We start from the raw sequence: 19,734 nt of genomic DNA, 5'->3' as shown, positions 1-19,734 counted from the left end.
TCCAAATGCCCATCAATGACAGACTGGATAAAGAAAATGTGGCACATATACACCATGGAATACTATGCAGCCATTAAAAGGATTAGTTCATGTCCTTTGCAGGGACATGGATGAAGCTGGAAACCATCATTCTCAGCAAACTGATGCAAGAACAGAAAACCAAACACCGCATGTTCTCACTCATAAGTGGGTATTGAAAAATGAGAACACACGGACATCAGGAGGGGAACATCAGGGCCGGTCAGGGTGGGTAGGGGGCTATGGGAGGGATAGCAGAGGGTGGGGGGATTGGAGAGGGATAACATTAGTAGAAATACCTAATGTAGATGATGGGGGATAGATACAGCAAACCACCACGGCATGTGTATACATATGTAACAAACTTGCACGATCTGCGCATGTACCCCAGAACTTAAAGTATAAAAATAAAAATCTACAACCAGTGGTATGACTTTCGATTGCCCACTAAGGGAGCAGGAATTTGGAGAGTCATTGATTTCCTGAGCTGGATGATGGACATCAGAAAGACACACGGATGAAGGATGCTTTTAAAAAACTCTACAAGGTAGAAGGGAGAATGAAAGAATGCGAAAGCATTTGTGGGGCAGAGGGCAGGGAGGTGCGAAGGTGGGAAAGGCGAATGCAGGCAGGGGTGCTAAAGTGCAGAGAAGACACCTGGAAGGAGAAACTGAGTGCAGGACTCAGATGACCTTTGAACGCCCTCCCTAAACCCAAATGTCTCTAGCTCAAATGCATCTCTCATTGAATTTTGAGAAAGGGCCCTCATTTGAATCAAACTGTCTAGGATCCATTCCTAAAGTAAATCTGAACCGTTTTTTCTTTTTCTTTTTTTAGAGACAGGATCTTACTTATCACCCAGGCTGGAGTGTGTGGTGCAATCAAACCTAACTACAGCCTTGACTTCCTGGGATCAAGCAATCACTCTGCCTCAGCCTCTGGAGTAGCTAGAAATACAGCTATTGACACCATGCCCAGCTGATTTTTTTTTTTTTTTTTTTTTTTTAATTTGTAGAGACAGGGTCTTGCTATGTCATCCAGGCTAGTCTTGAATTTCTGGTCTCAAGCTATCCTCCCATCTTGGCTTCCCAAAGTGTTGGGATTTTGAGGGTGAGCCACAGCATCCAGCCTGTTTTCCCTTCCATAATTGCTTCCTTTTTATTTCTGCACCAACTCACAAGAGCCAATTTTTAAATCTCAGAAAAGCCACGTGTTAAACAAAGCCATCATTAAGAAGTAAATAATATACGTTTAAAATTAAATAAATCCTATTAAAAACAAAGGTTGTAATGCCCCAAACTCATCACTTCTAAATTATTTCCCTGCATTTTACTATTATCTATGCTCTCAAAGTTATTTACATCTACTGCATCTATGTGGTAGAGATTAAACTAGACAAACGGGGTAACACTGCACATCTCTTCCCCACTCTGAATTTCATAACGGCACATTGGCAGCTTGTGTCAGCCACTGTGGGAATATTTACACAATGGATATTGGCAAATATTATGAATAAGCCCTGGAGAACATGTTAATAATACAGATTAAACATAAAGATGTGTTGTGCCTGTAGCCACCATGCTGTATAAATAGCACACACAGAAGAAGCCAAAATATTCATCAGCATTCAAAAACAATCATTCAGTTCAGCAGAGGAGTCACTCACATCACTGGCAAGTGAGTAAAGTTCCGACATAACATCTGCATTGTTTCGCTTTCATCTTACTCATTAATGTAAAAGAAAATATCAAACAATATTCATGTCAAAACTACATTCACCTATTAATAGGTCGGTTGTAAACGAACATAAAGTTTACAAACATCAACAAAAGCCTCTGAGAATCAATGGAACTTTTATTATTTACAAACTGTAGCCCACATTCTATCAGTATAATTTATAATAAGCTTGTATGTTTAGGTTTGTATATGTAATGTCTCATGTATGCATACACACTCACACACAGCTCAGTCTTCCACCTCCATCCCAGTGGGTCGTTACACATTAACCCGCACACACTATATAAGCTTTCTTTCTACTGCTCCTGTGTTTAATGTATTCTCTCTCCTCTTAAGACCTGTTCCCACACCCCAGGCCTTACACAAAACAATGCCTGCTGATATGCCCATCAATAAGCTGCAATAGGTTTTTCTGTCAAATGTCCTCAAAGAATGGAAGGAAATCCTCTGTATTTTAAGCCCTGGTAAAGGCTTTCTTGCCTGGCTTCACAAGCTGACTTAGAGTAGTTGGCAGCTGTATTCACCGCTCACCATCAGGATCACTGTTCTCAACTTTCTTCAGCAGCCGGAAAGAGATAAACACCTTCGAATTAGCCCAAAACTTGACTGAGTTCTATGGGAAACAGAGCCAAGGAGATTTGGAGGTCTCTACTTCTAAAGGTTCATGACATTAACAGTCTTCTTCTAAAAGCCCTCAGCCATTTGAGGTCATTAAAAACATTAAAAAGTACAAGTGCATTCTGCCACACTCGTAATTAACTGGTTAATTACTTCTCATCAGTTTACTTTTAAATTTCACTAGGACATCAAATTTGATTTTGAAATTCCAAAAGAAGCAACAATTCCATTGACTCAACTGGAGGATAAAACCGCTGTCTTAGCAAAAACTTTTTAAAAAGGAAGTCTCTTAATTCTTCTCTGGGCCACCATGAAAACAAGTGTGATTAAAGTGATTGTTATTCTTCAAGCTCAGTGAAGCATAATGGATTCTATAATCTTCACCAGAAGCATACCACCAAATGAGTGTTTTTTTTTAACTTAACAAACCCTCCAAACTCAGGATACCCTGTGACAAAGGATTTCCTGTAATTCTCTGGGAATATGCAATAGAAGAAACTTCTCAGAATTTAAATATCTGAAAATATATAACTTACATAATTACACTTCTTCAAATTCTTAACGTTGGTAGAAATAATTTTTTTAAGTTCTTGATTTTCTTTCTATTCTTCTCAATATTTAAATCACATCTCCCTCAATTGAGGTTTTAATTCTAGAACTTCGGCATTTACTAGTGATTTTTATCCTAATAGACTGAGAACGTTGCAACCTCAATCATTTCTTTAATAAATTCAGTCTTTCAAACAGGAGTCTGATTAGTATACCTCTTTGTCAGATGAACATGTTCTTACAAGAGCTGAACCAGGCAGGCAGTGCTGTCAGTCTTCAGGTGGTTCCTGAGGTCGCCACGGATGACTGACAACCTAAGAAGGCTCACATCTTTAGGAATTTCCTCTCCAAAAAAGAATGCTTCTGAATTTTTCAGTAAACAACCATTGACGAAATGAAATCTTTGTTGGAAATGCCCAGTTGTTAATTAAATACTAGCATCTAATATTTATTTGTACTTAAGTGGGGCATCCCACCAAATGTGAACTTTTTTTTTTTTGAGAGGGAGTCTTGCTTTGTTGCCCACGCTGGAGTGCAGTGGCACAATCTCGGCTCTCTGCAACCTCTGCCTCCTAGGTTCAAGTGATTCTCCTGCCTCAGCCTCCCAAGTAGCTGGGATCACACTCATGTGCCACTATACCAAGTTAATTTTTTTGTATTTTTAGTAGAGACGGGGTTTCGCCCTGTTGGCCAGGTTGCTCTTGAATTTCTGACTTCAGGGGATCTGCCCGCCTCAGCCTCCCAAAGTGTTAGGATTACAGACGTGAGTCTGTGAGTCCATGAGTCACTGCGTCCAGCTAAACATTTTAAATATGGTTTTTTTCTCTAGCGAAGACACCTCAATAGTTGATCAATTACTTCAGTAGCCACCACGAGCCCCAGCTTTGCAAGGCACATGAGTAGCACCGTTCAACAACGCTGGCCAAAGGCATTCTTGCCTCCCTCCCAACTGCCACATCTTGTAATGATACCTTCCTTTTCTCTTCCCAAGTGAGTTGTCTACCAACTAGCTACTCTTTCCTTCTACAACAAAACCATCCTCAATTTTAACTAGATATGTAGCTGCCTATAACTAAGATGGCATGTTTCAGGGCAATAAGATAAGAGAATGTGGTCCCTAACTGCAGAGAGCCACCTATACTAGCCCTGGAGCTATTAAGAACTGTGGGGCAAAAAAAGTGAATTTCTCTTTTCAACCACTGTTTGTTTTTTCCCTCACTTGCAGTTCTAGCTCATAACACCAAGCATACTATGAGCTTGAGATCTGGGGCCAGTCCGTTGAGCACCGATCCCAATACTGCCATTGATTAGCTGAATGTCTTTGGGCAAGTTACCTAATCTTTTGCTTGCCTCAGTTTCCTCATCTCTGAAATGGAAATAACTGCATATATTCAAAGTTATTTTGAGTATGATATTAGTAAACATATGCCAAGCCTCTGGAACATCACCTGGACTAGTAAGTGCTCAGTCAGTGTACGCTCTCATCACCCCTGTACCAGTCAATCCAGCATCTGCTACTTCTTGGTACAACAGAAAACTGCAAGGCAGGAAGCCAATGAGAACCAGAGGTAAAGCTTCCTAACCACCTCCTTCTCTCTCCATTGTCCTCATTGTCCTCATGCCTGGATGCCTGGTCTGCTTATTCCTTGGTAGAATTTCCATTCTACTTTTTTTTTGAGACGAGTCTCGCTCTGTCACCAGGCTGGAGTGCAGTGGCATAATCTCAGCTCACTGCAACTTCCACCTTCCAGGTTCAAGAGATTATTTTGCTTCAGCCTCCCAAGTAGCTGGGACTACAGGCACATGCCACCATACCCAGCTAATTTTTTTATTTTTAGTAGAGACGGGGTTTCACCATGTTGGTCAGGATGGTCTCAATCTCTTGATCCACCCACCTTGGTCTCCCAAAGTGCTGGGATTACAGGCGTGAGCCATGGCAGCCACCCTCATTCTACCTTTTATAGTAGACTCAGCCACTGAAATCCCTCCTCTGTCTGATTCTTCTCACAGGAAATTCTAGCCTATATGATTTTACATCTGTGGTATTTTCTGTGATAGAATTTAAATCAATACATGTTATAAGATTTATACTGGGGAGATTTAGAAAGATGAAGGGGCTGCAATGCAGGAAAATGAGAAAGAAAGCAGGTGCCAGCTTTTGGAGGGATAAAGAAGGCCAAGGGAGAGTTAACAGAGATCTCTGGCTTTGGGGTGGATTTGAGGGGAGGGGCACAGACATAACAGAGAAGGAAACTCAGTGGTGTACATTCCAGTACAAAGTTATCAGAGTTGCTCTAATGCTTTGAATCCCTCTGTGCTATGGAGGGGGTTGGAGCTCTGTTGAGGTTATAGGTTATCCAGAGCTTTATTCATCTCGACTACCAGTTAATCTGCCTCAGACCAAGGTGTGGTCCTGAGAATACAGAGCAACTTCTTCAAACCATGAAGTCACAGAGGCATTTCCAAGCCTCAGATGAATGCCAGAGAAGAAAAACAAACCTTCTATCTAAACTGATTTAGAGAAACAATTTGCCAATGTGTTACTTGTGACCTCAAAATTTTATTAAGGAGTCCAGCGTGCCTGACAACAATTTTACCTGGACATGAATCTAAAGGGTAATTCAGTCATTCATTCGGAAGTTTTTAGGAATACAGCCCTAAGTTTAGAGAGGTGATGCAATCCTCCATACTTAGAGGATAGCACAAAATCTGATTTTCATGTGACTACTTTTCCCTAGTGTTTACTCAGAATATATAAGTGTTTCTTTAAATCTCCTTAATAGCAGTAAAAACTATCCAAACTCTCAGAAGCGTGGTGCACTGACCAGAAGTAAGACTGTAATATTCCAGACAGAGGTAATAAGAACCCGATGAGGCTGAGGCTTGTCTGGAGAACTTGGGAACCACAAAGAGGCCGGTTGGCTGATGCAGAGTAAGTGTCAGGAGAGGGGCAGGGGATGAGATGAGAGAGTGTCAGAGCAAGGGACACACTGGGGAGGGTCTCACAGGCTGCCCCATGGACTTGCATCGGAAATGGGAAACCAGTAGGGTGGACTGAGCTAACCAACATATGAAAGGATTGCTCTGGCTGGTAGGAGGCAAGGTCCAAGCAAGGAGACCAGTTACAAACCTACTGCAATAAACCAGGAAAAGAAGACAGTGGATTGGACCAAGTGGGAGCATTGATCGGAGACCATGAAAAGCTGTAGAAATCTGGATGCTGGAGGGAGAGCCTATGAAGTCATCTATGGATTGGAGCTGAGGTCTGAGAAAGAGATGTGACCAGAGAAGCCCTAAAGGGACCCTGATCTCTGCCTTAAATTCCACTCTCACCTTTGGGTTGAGCCATTAGAAGAAGTCTTCATTAAAACACATTCAGGCCTGGCACAGTGGCTCACTCCTGTAATCTCAGCACTTTGGGAGGCTAAGGCGGGTGGATCACCTGAGATCAGGAGTTTGAGACCAGCCTGGACAACATGGCAAAACCCTGTCTCTAGCAAAAACACAAAAATTAGCTAAGTATGGTGGCACGAACCTGTAGTCCCAGCTACTTGGGAGGCTGAGGCAGGAGAACTGCTTGAAGCTGGGAAGCAGAGGTTGCAGTTAGCTGAGATTGCACCACTGCACTCCAGCCTGGTGATGGACAGAGACTCCATCTCAAAACAAAACAAAACAAAAATCCACATACAAAAAACACCCATTCAATGTCAGGTTCATGCTCTAATTATTAATATATCAATCAACACTGGCTCAGCAGTTCTTCTAAAAGTCTAGGCAAGAGATAAGAGTCTAAAAAGCTGGAAAGGGGACATGAATAAATGAACACGGACTGAGAACTATTCAAGCAGTTACTGCTAACTGACTGGACAAGGCGGGAAAGGGAAGGAAAATGCTTGCTGTGACCACTGAATTGTGGGCTATTAACTAAGAAGTAGAAAAGGAGGTGGAGGGGGGAACAACACCAGGAAGCTGAAAGCAGGTCTGGAAATTGAGATTATGAGTCTAGCTATGGGTGGGTGACTTTGAGTCAATTGTGCAAAAGCCAAATAGATAAATCCCCAACCTTATTTCACAGTCTTTCTCTTGACTAAACACAATAGGGCCTATTTGACCAGAAATGTTAAGTCAGCATATTCTACAAGAAATGTCATTTGATTCTTTTCTTTTCTTTTTTGAGATGGAGTCTCACTCTGTCGCCCAGGCTGGAGTGCAATTGCATGATCTTGACTCACTGCAACCTCCGCCTCCTGGGTTGAGGCGATTTTCTTGCCTTAGCCTACCGAGTAGCTGGGATTATAGGCACCAGTCACCATGCCTGGCTAATGTTTGTATTTTAGAAGAGGCAGAGTTTCACTGTGTTGGCCAGGCTGGTCTCAAACTCTTGACCTCGGGTGATCTGTCCGCCTCCACAAAGTGCTGAGATTACAGGTATGAGCCACCATGCCCAGGCACCATTTGATCATTTTCTCATAGGTACAATAACTAAAACTAGGCCACCAGAATCCATTCCTTTTTAATATGAAGAGGCTCTTTGGAGATCTGTCTCAATAAACTGGATCTACCATCACAGAGCCACTGTTGTACCACTTAACACTCTACAATGTGATTTAGCTATTTTTCGTTTGTTTGTTTGTATGTTTGTTTTGGGTCTTTTTGCCAACAAGAGTGACACATTCTAAGTGTGAAAATTACAAACATAGACTTCTCAGACTTGTTTTTATATTTCTAAGTAAATCAGAAGTAGGGTTTTCATTCAGAATCCACAAAATTAGCACTGAACATCAGATCTGCAAACTCTACTATACAATAGACATAAAGAAGTGGACTGAAATTCAAATCAAACAACTGATTACAGGTCAGTGGTGCGCCAGTTACCATGGTCTCTAGTGGGAACAGAAGGATGAGTACGGCATGATCTATATGCCCACGTGATATCCACCTCACCAAAAGGCGTACGATGCCGTCCCCATACATCAGAAGGTATGTTTGCAGGCTTGGAAAAGGGCTGATATCCTGTTTGGAAATGCCTAACTGCTCAGATGGCTTGAGATATTAGAGACAACGCACCTTTACAATTTATCTGATGGTTGTGCCTGTTTCAGAATAAACATGATCCCTGTTGAGTCTGCAACTTTACAATAAACTAGTAAAAGACAGGAAAGAAACATACATATTACAGAGCCCACATTTATTACAGACCTATAAAACTTTAAACCAATGGAGCTACTGGAGTCCCATTACAGAAAAGCATTCAAACAAAAATACTTTCTAAAGAAACGTTTTTAAAGAGTTAACCCAGAGCTTTGTTGGATTGCTCTAGTGAGTTTCTTTTTTTTTTTTTTGCTTTCCTTTTCCTTCTCTTCCCTTTTTTTCTTCTTCCTCTTTCCTACTTAAAAATTTAGCTACATACTCAGAATTACTATTACTCAATTAATTTGTGATTTTTTTTAAAACTTAGATTTCTTAAAGCTAATTTCAACTAGTAAAAAGAAAAATTATTTTGTTCCAACACCTGCTCTCAAGGAGCTTGTCGTCTAGTGAGGGAAGGTGGATAATGAAATGGTTACCAAAAATACCACGTAGAAAGTACTAGAATAGGCTGGATGCAGTGGCCCATGCCTGTAATCCCAACACTTTGAGAGTCCAAGGCAGTGAATCACTAGAGGTCAGGTGTTCAAGACCAGCCTGGCTAACACGGTGAAACCCCATCTCTACTAAAAATACAAAAAATTAGCTGGGTGTGGTGGCGGGTGCCTATAATCCTGGTTACACAGGAGGCTAAGGCAGGAAAATTGCTTGAACCCAGGAGGCAGAGGTTGCAGTGAGCTGAGATCACACCTCTGCACTCCATTCTGGGCATCAGAGTGACACTGTCTCAAAAAAAAAAAAAAAAAAAAAAAAAGAGAGAGAGAGAGAGAGAAAGAGAAAGGGGAGGGGAGGGAAGGGGAGAGTGCTGGAATAGAGGTGCCCAGGATGCCAGGGAGCTGAAAGGAAGGCATACCTCTTTTGTAGATGCATGTGGGGAGGGGAGCTCACCCAGCATCCCTTCATAGCATCACCCACAGCCATGAGCTGCTCTGGGTACTTTTCTCGGGAAACCAAAGGAGAGAGGATGCTGGAAGTGGGAAACAGAGACTGTGATAGTAGCTACCCTGCTCCAAGCCCCACACATATCTTCTCCTGGAGCCGCCTCGTCTTGGCTGACATGCCAGTTCTGAACCAAGGCATTTTTCACTACCTCCTCTGCTACCATCCTCCCTCTCTGTATCACTGCATGGATTCCCAACAGTTCTACCTGCTTCCAGAACATTCCATGACAGCTCTTTCTCTGCACAGCAGGCAGAGTGGTAACTGGGCATTCATCAGGTTATGTGACTCGCCTGCTTTAAACCCTCTTGTGGTCTTGCATTGCTTTGCCAAAATGTGGCAAAGATCTTTGATGTTATAAAGACCTGCACGACCCAGCCCTGCCTGCTTCTCCCACCTCATCTCCACTTACTGCTCCTCCTCTGCACACACACACTGGCTGCCTTTCTTTTTCTAGAATGCGTGGAGCTTATTTCTCTCCAAGGCCTGCCCTACTTAACTCTCTTCCTCTGTCTAGGATGTTCTTCCCTCGGACCTTCTCAGGATCACTCCTTATGATTTAAGTCTTGGCTGAAGTGTTACTTCCCCAGATAGGCCTTTCTGATGACCTAAGCAAACGCAGTGCCCCACCCGGTTTCCCCGTGTAATTTTCTTTAAAGCATTTGTTATGTAGGGTTTCCGCTTTATTCTAGGTTTGGTCTGTTTTGTTCAACACCGAATCTCCAGAACACAGAAGGGGACATTTGTTGAATAAACTAATTCTAATCTCAATTCCCAAGTGTCATGAACACTGGGTCTCTACTACAGTCAAGCAAAAATGCATTCCCCTTGGCCCCTCTTACCACTGGCTTTTGTAAAAAATAAGCCCTTCTTCTGACACCTAGACTGTTTTTCCCGGTTATTTTCATGTTGGTTTATTATTCCAGCCATCTAATAACAGAACACAATTTAAGTGCGACAACCAGTAAACATAATAAGATGCCCACTATTTATCAAAGGCTTCCTATGTACTAGATGCCATCCATATGTTACACAGTTAAAGCTCATAACATCTTTAATGTATCATCTTATCCCCATTTTAGAAGGCATTTTCAAGTAACTTCTAAATAACACACAGAGACTGCCTAATTTCTACACTATTCCCACATTTCAACTGACTATTGAGACCTTAGATAAACAAACTTATCTTTCCCATGCACACAATTTTTTTTCACAATAATAGCCCAGAAATCAACTTGAACTAGTACTATGATAGGTCAGCAAATAAAGAACACATTAGATTCAGCTGCTGTCTGTATTATGGATAGTGAAGCATCAAGTAATAATTTCTCATTCAAGATATGGTATATAGTTTCTGAACATTTGCCAAGCATATCTTCTGCCTATATTAGTAATCCAAAACCAGGGAGATTTTTAGAATAATTATTGCTAGCTATTATTACTTTCTTCTGTAAGAAGAATAAATACCTGTTCACTCCCTAGTTAGAAATTCCTTCCTTCCTTCCTTCCTTCCTTCCTTCCTTCCTTCCTTCCTTCCTTCCTTCCTTCCTTCCTTCCTTCCTTTTCTTTCTTTTGACAGATTCTCACTCTGTTGCCCAGGCTGAAGTGCAGTGGCATGATCTTGGCTCTCTGCAACCTCCTCCTCCCAGGTTCAAGTGATCCTCCTGCCTCAGCCCCCCAGTAGCTGGGATTACAGGCATGTGCCACCAGGACCAGCTAATTTTTGTATTGTTAGTAGAGATGGGGTTACTCTAAGTTGGCCAGGCTGGTCTCGAACTCTTGACGTCAGGTAATCCAACTGCCTCAGCCTCCCAAAGCGCTAGAATTATAGGTGTGAGCCACTGGGCCCAGCCTTAGAAATGTCTTAAACTATAGTGTTGGACAGTATCACATTTTGATATATGACTGGTCTTCTTTTGTTCCTCAGGGCATTCTGGATTTCAAAAGTCATTGCTATGATGGAACTCAACACTGCTCAGTTCTCAGAACGTCATATGTGCTTCCATTTCAGATAAGTTCTAAGAAGAAACAAAGAAAAATAAGAATGTTTCATCATAAGGATGCTTCTTAGAAGCTACCTGAATTCTAAGTGGCTAAAGGTAATACTTCATTGGGATGAGACACACCTGTGGAGCACAAGGGTTCCATATGCACAAAATCATTATCTTCATATTTCCTTCCTTGCTATTGCAGCTTCAAGGTCAGATATCATTAAGTTTTTCGATGAAATGATATTCCTTTGAGTTGAATCTAAACAATTGTCAAAGGGGGAAATAGCATTTATCTTACATAGACAGTGAAAAAAATGGAAAAAAGCCAAGACCACCAAGATTTTCCTCCATGACTATGCTCCCAAAGCTTCCAAAGACTTCCCAAAGCACTTTCCTCAAGAGACCCAATACTAATCAGCCCATCCACGTGCCCATTTCCTGTCTGCTTCCCAACCAGCTCATTACCCTGACAGCCCCACCCTCGCTATTCCTCATCAAGAAACTCCCTAAAAACTCTCACATATGTTGGGAAATGCTTAGTGTAAGGAAAAGCTTTTCTTTTAAAAAATAAACCTTTAAAAGCTGTGTCTCCTCTAATATCCCCCCACCACCCACTTCATGTTCCCAGATCCTCTGACCTTCGCACATCATCATTCATCTTCAGTTGTTTCCAACTTTAAAAAGTGGAAGACACCTGAATTCTGAAACTGTAAGCTGTTTCAGAACGACCACATCCTCCTTTGATGCAGCTGTAATACTTCAGCACAACATAGATGCTTAAACTAATAGCAGGTTACATGGTTAGAGAGAACACACAGGATCGTATATTTATGCCTCAGATTACAGCTTTTCCTCTCTCTGCCATACATCAGAGAAGTGCAGATGTCAGTGTTTGCGGCCTGTCTGTAATCACATGGCCATGGAAAGCTGAGCTCTGTGATGGCTGGGAATCAGCCTCCCCAGCTCTTCCATGTGGCCTCCCCTCTTCCCCATTCTCCCCTCTGCTGCAACTAGCTTGCTAGCCACAGGTCAGAGATGGCCTTAAATCATCCTGGCTAAGGTTGGACCACAGCTAATATGCATCCCTGGAATGCTTACAAATGACTTCTCCTTTGCTTCTACTTGTTTCCGAAGATTCCAATTTCAGCCAGAGTTGGTGTCTGTTCTAAAGAACTCTTAAAACACGAGGGCCTTTAATCACAGAGAAGTTGGAGGGAAGGGAAGGGGGTAGCTCAGGAAGGAAAACAAAGTCCATGCTTTGCTTCCTTCTTGGCCAAGTGCTGACCAACCCTCCCTGTCAGACAGGGTGCAGGAAGGGCACTTTGTTCTGGCTTCACTAGCAGTTGGGAGAAAATGGGAGGAGCTGAGGAATGCCCCAAAGGAACAGATTCCAGAAGGACCCAATCACCATGTGTGCCAGCATGCCACTGAGTGCTGCTGAGTGATAGGGCTTGGGTGACATGTTGAATTGAAAATTAAAACAGCATGAATGCACACTTTATTACAACCAGAAATAGCCAAGCTTTGTCAAGACTTCCATTGAGTCACCCAGAAACTGAGGACTTAAAGGGAACTTGGATAGGAGGAGAAGAGCTAGAGAGGGACAACAGGCTCCAAGTGAGTGAAGAAAACAGGTCTTGATTAGGATTCAGAGTTTAGAGGGTGGTCAGAGAAAGCAAAGACTTCAGCAGTATTTTACTCTCTAAACAGGGAGGAGGGTGGGGAACTATTGGAAGAGAACCCGCTTGGAGTATGAAAAGCTGGAGGCTTGCCAGAGCTGGGAAGGGGGCTGGATCTAAAAGGAGCCAACTCCATTTCACTGTTCTAAAGGACCTACTGGGTCAGAGGGACGTTCAGCCCTTGGGATAGGGAGGAGAGGAGGAGTATTTATGTTAAATTAAATCTAGATAACAGAAGGAAGTAAAACTGGAGCTAATGCCTTTGTTGCCCTTCAGATGGCATTTATGTGCATGAAGATTTCACACATCTCTGCAGACAGCTGCCAAAAGAAATTATCCGGATGTGAGAGCTGCTCAGCTGCACTCCTACACAAGTTATGTGTAGGTCAATTTCACATAAACAGGATTCCCTGACACACTTCGCCAGTGGAAGTGAAGGTTTCACCAAAGTAAATGTTTTAAATTATTTTTAAAAATACATTAGATCATAAATGCCTTGCAATACTTTTACGTACTATATTATTATTTTTCTCATGTCTAAGTCAACACCCCAGAGCTAAGAAAAAGAGAAAAGAAATTTAGTCACAGTGTGGTTGCAGAATCTTACATGCAACCACAGAGTAACACTCGCTTACTCAATGGATATTTATTGAGCACAAATACGCACTTCACTGATGCTAAGACACATTTTCACAACTTATAGATGCAGCTTACGATGGTGCCAACTTTATTGACGGTATTTTTTTTCTGTCTTTGTGCTACATTTTAAAATTTATATTTCATTAAAAATTGAAATATTTCAAAGGTATATTAGATCTGATGAAACAGGAACTCATCAGTATCATTAAGGTCTCCATTCAAATGTTACCGCCTCTTCCTCCAAGAGGCTTCCTGGACCACCAATCAAAGACAGCCTATCTCTCACTCTGAGTCTCCACCACCATACTGATCACATCTCCATGGAGACCGTCTCTCTTTGTATTGGTCAGGAATTATTACAGGCATAGTAGGTTCTCAATAAATGCTCTGGAATGAATCAAAGTTACCATTTATTGAGCAATTACTACATGTCAGACCCTGAACTAAATGCTTTACAGAGGAAAATCCCATTTATTCCTAGCAATTGAAAGACTTCTTACTCTGTACTTTACACATGGGGAACTTGCAGCAGGTAAATGGGGAAGCAACGAACTAGTGCTCAGCTCAGCCTGACTTCAAAGCCTCTATGTATATGTACTCTGCTACACTGCATATCATATTCGAGACCCTGGAATTGTTTTGTGCTTGATTCTCTAGCTGGTTTAGAGATGTAAAGCAAGATGAATTTATTATTCAAAGAAAAATACAACTGTTTCCCCACCTTTGAAAGGTAATATTTGCCAACAGGGAATCACCACATTCCTCTAGACCTCTAAGTGCTTTCATTTATAAGCACCTGTGCAAACATAGAGATGGAGGTGCTGGTATCTCTGTCCAGTAAATGAGGAAAGGCTCCAGGGAAGAGGCGGATATTTAAACTTTGTGTGGAAGGACCCCACCACTGGTGAGACAGAGAGTGCAGCCCACCCGGGGCTCTGCAAATTATCTTGAATGGCAAGGACATAGGGTATATGTGAAGAGGTACTAGGAGAGGAGCAGGTACAAGGGCCGTGGGTGCTTTGCTTGGGGCTTTGGGCCTCATTTCATAGGAGTCATCAGTGGTCTGTGTCAACATGAGTTTTATCCCAACCCAGCCAAACTTCTCTCCCCCATTCAGCATCTAACTCAAAGCAGAATGTTGACATCTGGCACTGCCGTTTCTACGTCCACTGATTACTGTGTTTAACAGAGACTTCTAGCCCCAGAGCAAAGAGAGAATACAGAAAGGTGACTAGGAAACCAAGTGACAAAGTGATCTTGATTATAAGTCAGTCTATAACAAGTCAATGTAGATAGCACCAATGAAATCTGTCATCTGGGGTCTCTACAAAAATGCTGATGGACACTACAAACCGTAATAGTTCATTTAGAATAGAGCCAGCAAACTATAGCTGCGGGCTACATCCAGTCTGTTTTCGTATGACCTGTGAGCAAAGATTGGTTTTCACATTTTCAAAGGGTTGTTAGGAAATAAACAAATCACATCCCAAATCAAAGAGTCTATGACAGAGACATGTGGAGCCTAAATTGCTACCTGGATTTTTACAGGGAAAGATTTGCCATCCCTGCTCCCCTTCACAACCCAGGACTTTCCATGACCCTTTTCAATGTCTAGTCAGTCACGGGCCATTTAAATTGGTGCTCAATGTGACTAGATCCAGAGAACCAGACCTATTCACCTCTTCAAACATTAGAGCTCATTGAATACCATGATGATTTATGGATTAATAATTCCTCTTATGAGAATACTGAAGTTTTAGCTATTATTAGACTCATGGTCATCTTAACTTTGTTTTTCTTTGATGTTTAAAAAAAATTCCTTGTTACACATAAACGGGGCTTGCTAGCTTTTGGCCAAAGGCTGTAACAGCCAAGGGTTTGCTCTTCCTAATGCTGGTGCTAAGAGGTCTCCACAACACCCTGGTATTTAAAGCTTACCAAAACAACTTTCTTAATTAAAGACCTAGTGAAAACCCTGACTCTCCTTCCATCAGGTTATTACAAGTGGGTGTAGATGGAATTTTTTAAAAACTTAGCCTACCATTAACACTCTTCAAATTGCCTTTCTTCTAGGACCACGTGGGGTACTTTTTGGAGGCGGGGGAGTTGCGGATTTGCGGATCCTTTAGCTTTCCATCAAACTGTAATTCAATCTTTACCAAAGAAGGATGTTTCAATGTGGAAATTTTTACTTGGCTTTTATCTCATCAGAAAAACGGGTTTGTTTTTTTTTTTTTTGTAACCTATGTTTACAGATTGAAAAGATACTCAGACTCAAACATGAAAACTATTCTAGATACATAGTCAACTCCTAATCACTGGAATGGGAGTCACCCAGGCATACCTGAAGCTGTTTTGCAGCATCTAGATTCACTATGGTCTCGGTATTCCACAGCCAACCCGAGCCCCATAGCTAAGTGATTAGCCATATACTTCTATCTTCTTAGCTAAAGCATCTGCCGCTTTTCATCAGCATAGACAATATAAAGCTGAATATGCAGTCATCTCTTAATCACTTGAAAGCTGGCTCTTCTGTCAGTAAATTCTACTTGGCACAGACTGCCCATGGCTCTGAATGACTGAATGGATTGGGGTCAGCTTTTCATTTTATCAAGCAAGATTGATGCAGGCCTGTGATGAAACATTAATATCTGAGATGCCTTGCCACACACAAGCACGAGGTTGCTTGCAGAGTCTTTGTCGGGAAAAAGTTCTAATTCCCATCCCTGCCCAAATACATGCACATTTTGCATTAGAAACTATATTTTTCCTAAGTCAAAAGAGACAAGTGATTATTATTTTTTCTTAAAAACGGAACCATTACACTTAATTAAAAATATGTCTCCATGCAAGCATCATTTCTTAGGCAGTGCAGTTCAGGAGGGGCAGGGAAGAGAGAAGAGAACCTGAGTAAAACCACAGTTCTGCCAGTCAGGAGCTGTGTATAAACTTCCACAGAATCACACATGCTTGGTTTCTCAATAGCAAGCATCTTCAAAGCATACCACAGGTGCCAGACATGAATACAAATCATTTCATTTAATCCTTGCGACAAGGGCAGAGAAGAAAGGAGGAAAGGTATGAAAATGAGGACAGGTGAGAAAACCGAGAGAGAGACACCAACTACGACTTTTACTTTTCCTGGTTATGAAATAATCTACATCTAAATAATTTCCTTAAAGAAGTCAAAGTCTCAGAGCTACAGAGACACAGAGGTGAGCGTCACGGAGGTGGACTGATTCTAGATCACTGGATCTTAACCAGACTTCTTAAATCTTTAAGATGCAGGGCTGGACTAGTTATCCAAGAGCCCTTCTGGCTTCAATATTCCAGGGACCTAATCATGCTGCAGGAGGATTAAAAGACAACAACCGTTTGAAACACCAGTGATGGAAGGAGCGGAGAGGAAAAGAAACCTGCAAAAAAGTGAATGGTCGCCACTAAGAGTCAGAGTAAAGCTCCAGGAACTGCTTTTGGTTGACGAAGGGCTCAAGAGATTTAGTGCTGCTCAAGCACTTCCCACATTTATGGGACAGACTATGAACCATTCAATCTTGATTTAATCACCAAAAAATCATATCCACCATGGGGGAATACAGCATAGGACTGGTTATTCTTGGTTTTGAAAAATTATGTTCTTACTTCCTATTGATTTGTTTTAAAAATGATCATTTAACTTCTTTGAACTATAGCTTGAATCCCCCAGTGAAATAGCTAAGCCTGTATTTGGTGACAGTCACCTATATTAAAGGCACTGAAGGAAGCTGGTGTCCCTAATTCAGGATGCCCATTTAGGGTAGAGGAAGCAGGAAAATATCACCAAGGACAAGCAGAATCTGGGCAGTTATTCGGCATCTGATCACCAGATAACTGTTTCTCACTTTGCTCTGCCCTTTAGCAGAGGACTTGGGGGCTGCCATACACGGATAGGGAAGGTCATGCAGCCATTGCTGTTGACTGTTGATTGCTACAGATGACAGGATGAAGCCAGGTAGGTGGGAGAACTGCGAAGAAAAGTTTCTTTAGTCAGGTGGTTTAGTGGCTTAGACTTGGGACCTCAAATGAGACAAAAAGTCAAGTCAGGAATTGGGAAGCCAGACTCAAAATGTTAAAGAGTCAAACATCAACCCAGCACTTTTCTCTCTGTCTTAAATATTTGTAGACCAAATTACAGGGAGTAGGGGATAGGGAGGGAGATAAAGAGCGAACAGGAGGCCGAAGAAGCTATCTGGTTTGTGTGCACTGCTTTATAAGAGTGGCAGGCAAGACGACCAGAAGCGAGTATCTTGCCCAGACTCCCACAGGGCAAAGCTAAAAGTTCGAACAGTTTTATGATTTCCTGAAATGATGAACTTGGAAATCTTTTTACTGGAATTTAATCAAAATCCAAAATCTCGACATATTTTAGAAGTATGCCAACTACAGAATCTGAGAAGCCAGAGATGCCTGTTTTTAACACCTGTATCGCATTACAGGACCTATCTAGGCCCAGAATTCTGTTAGATGTCAAATTGGACCTAGAGTTAACATTCTAGTCATTTCCCTGGTCTAAATACAAAACACAAGATAGTTCTGTATCCAGTGTCCAATGTGTTCAAACCCCTAAACCAACTCTCTCGAGTTGGTCCTCGCAGGGTGATGCCTGCCCCAAACACCCACACCCGGTGATTTCGAAAATACATGCAGTAGCCTCGGCCACCTGCGGGTGGTACAAAGGGCGCCTTGCGGACCAAAGCTGGAGGAAACGCCGGCTTACAAACCCCGCTCCGCCAGCGCATTCAAGTCGAGGATCTATATAGCTCATTGTTTCCGAGGGGCGCAATGAATTGCCCGGCTGAGCGCCCTTCTCCCAGTTACAGCGTCCCGAAGCTTCCGGCTTCGGAACGGGGCTCAGCGAGGACACAAAAGGGGGCGGGCTCGGGCATCACCGCGAGTCCCCGCGGTCCTCCGAGGCCAGAACGCTCGGCAGATTCGCGGCCGCCCAGGTGTTACCGTTTACCCCTTGACGGAGGAGCCACAGACTTTCGACTCCCCACCCCCAAAAAGCGCGTCTGCAGAGCGGGGGCGCCCCCAAGCCCTGCGCGCCGCAGCTGCCCAGCCGCCGCCTCCACCGCGCGTCCCCGGGTTCTGGGGCTCCGGGCTCCCCGAGTTCTGGGGAGCTGACCCGGCTAACTGGCTGTGGGGTCCCGTTCTGGGGCTGTCCTGCTGAGCCGGGGGTGGAGGAGCAGTGGCAATAACTCCCGGGTGCTTGCAGAAACTCCCCTGCGCGCTAAGGTTGCAGCCGCTGTAGCTGCGGCGAAGGGTGGGAGCGCCGGGAACTTGCGGGCGCGGAGCCCCTAGCGGGGAGGCGGGAGGCAGCAACCCCAACCTGACCCCGACCCCCGAGGCGCAGCTTCCCCCAGCGCCCTCCGTGCCCACCGCGCGACGTCCCTAGCACCCTCGGTCCCCACAGCGGAGGGGAGCGCAGGGTCCGGAGGGGCCTGGGCACCACGCTCCGTTCGGCCCCACCGGCGAATGTGGGGCTCTGGCCAGAGGTCCAGGTTCCCCTGTCCCATCCCTGGAAAAGTCCCCAGGGCGTCCAGGCCGGATCGGCCCTTACCAGGGAAGGGGCGGCTCCGCGCGCCCTCGCGGCTCTCGCAGGTCGGGCGGGGAAGCTGCGGGCTGCGCTGCGCCGGCTAGGGCTGCCGGAGCGCCCTGCAGCCGCCGTCGGGCTCGGACTCCGACTTCCTCTTCCTCGGGCTCGGCCCAGCAGCTCCGCCGCGCCCGGCCCGCCCCTCCCCGCGCCCCGACGCCGGCTCCCGTGGCCCGAGCAGCGGATCGCTGGTCCCGCCTCCCCTCTGCCCTGAGGGCGAAAAAGGTGGAGAGGAGGGGGGCGAAGAGAAAGAGAGATTAGGCACTTGGCCTTGTCTCTGGAGCCTTGCCAAAGAGAACAGTCAAATTACAGCCTCGGGGGGAATAAAGTTAAAAAAATAAATTCTGCTACTGTTTTCGCAGACACATCACTTTTCTTCATTTTCCGGGATCTTCAGTTTTAGCTTTCCTTTGGACGTAATGATTTAAAATAATACCAAAAATCATGGTTTTAAGTCAACATTCTAGTATTCCATAGGAGCTTTGCGGGTAATCACATGTTAAAAGAGGGGGAAGTCCGGTGTTCTTCAGGAGTCATTACCCTACTCACCTCGGTTAAAACACCAAATGACCTTTGCCTACAGAAAGTAAAAGTGGTAAAGAATAACCCTGGTGACAGTCAGAGAGATGTTTAAAGGCACCGGCTCTGCAGTAAAGTTATGACTCCAATCAAAGGTGTGCGCAGCGAGAGTTAAAGGAATGTGAAGTCATTTCTTAACACTGATCTCCCGCCAAAGTCGGACGTATCAGGTTCGCCTGTGGACCCCTTTCGGTTTGGTGGAGGA

The 19,734-nt window shown here is 43.7% G+C and overlaps 1 protein-coding gene across 4 annotated transcripts in view; it reads right to left on the bottom strand.

Moving 5' to 3' along the window:
- The window catches only part of PLEKHG1 (pleckstrin homology and RhoGEF domain containing G1), a 249,418-nt gene extending 230,379 nt beyond the window's left edge, over positions 1 to 19,039 (bottom strand). For all 4 annotated transcript variants that reach the window (XR_013534630.1, XR_013534632.1, XM_035296959.3 and 1 more), the window contains exon 1: positions 18,918 to 19,039. The gene's annotated coding sequence lies outside the window, so the exon portion shown is untranslated. The remainder of the gene's footprint in view (positions 1 to 18,917) is intronic.
- Between the last annotated feature and the right edge of the window lie 695 nt (positions 19,040 to 19,734).

This window comes from Callithrix jacchus, chromosome 4, assembly GCF_049354715.1.
Source record: "Callithrix jacchus isolate 240 chromosome 4, calJac240_pri, whole genome shotgun sequence".
Lineage (NCBI taxonomy): Eukaryota > Metazoa > Chordata > Mammalia > Primates > Cebidae > Callithrix > Callithrix jacchus.
This window is presented reverse-complemented; position numbering and strand designations above follow the sequence as displayed.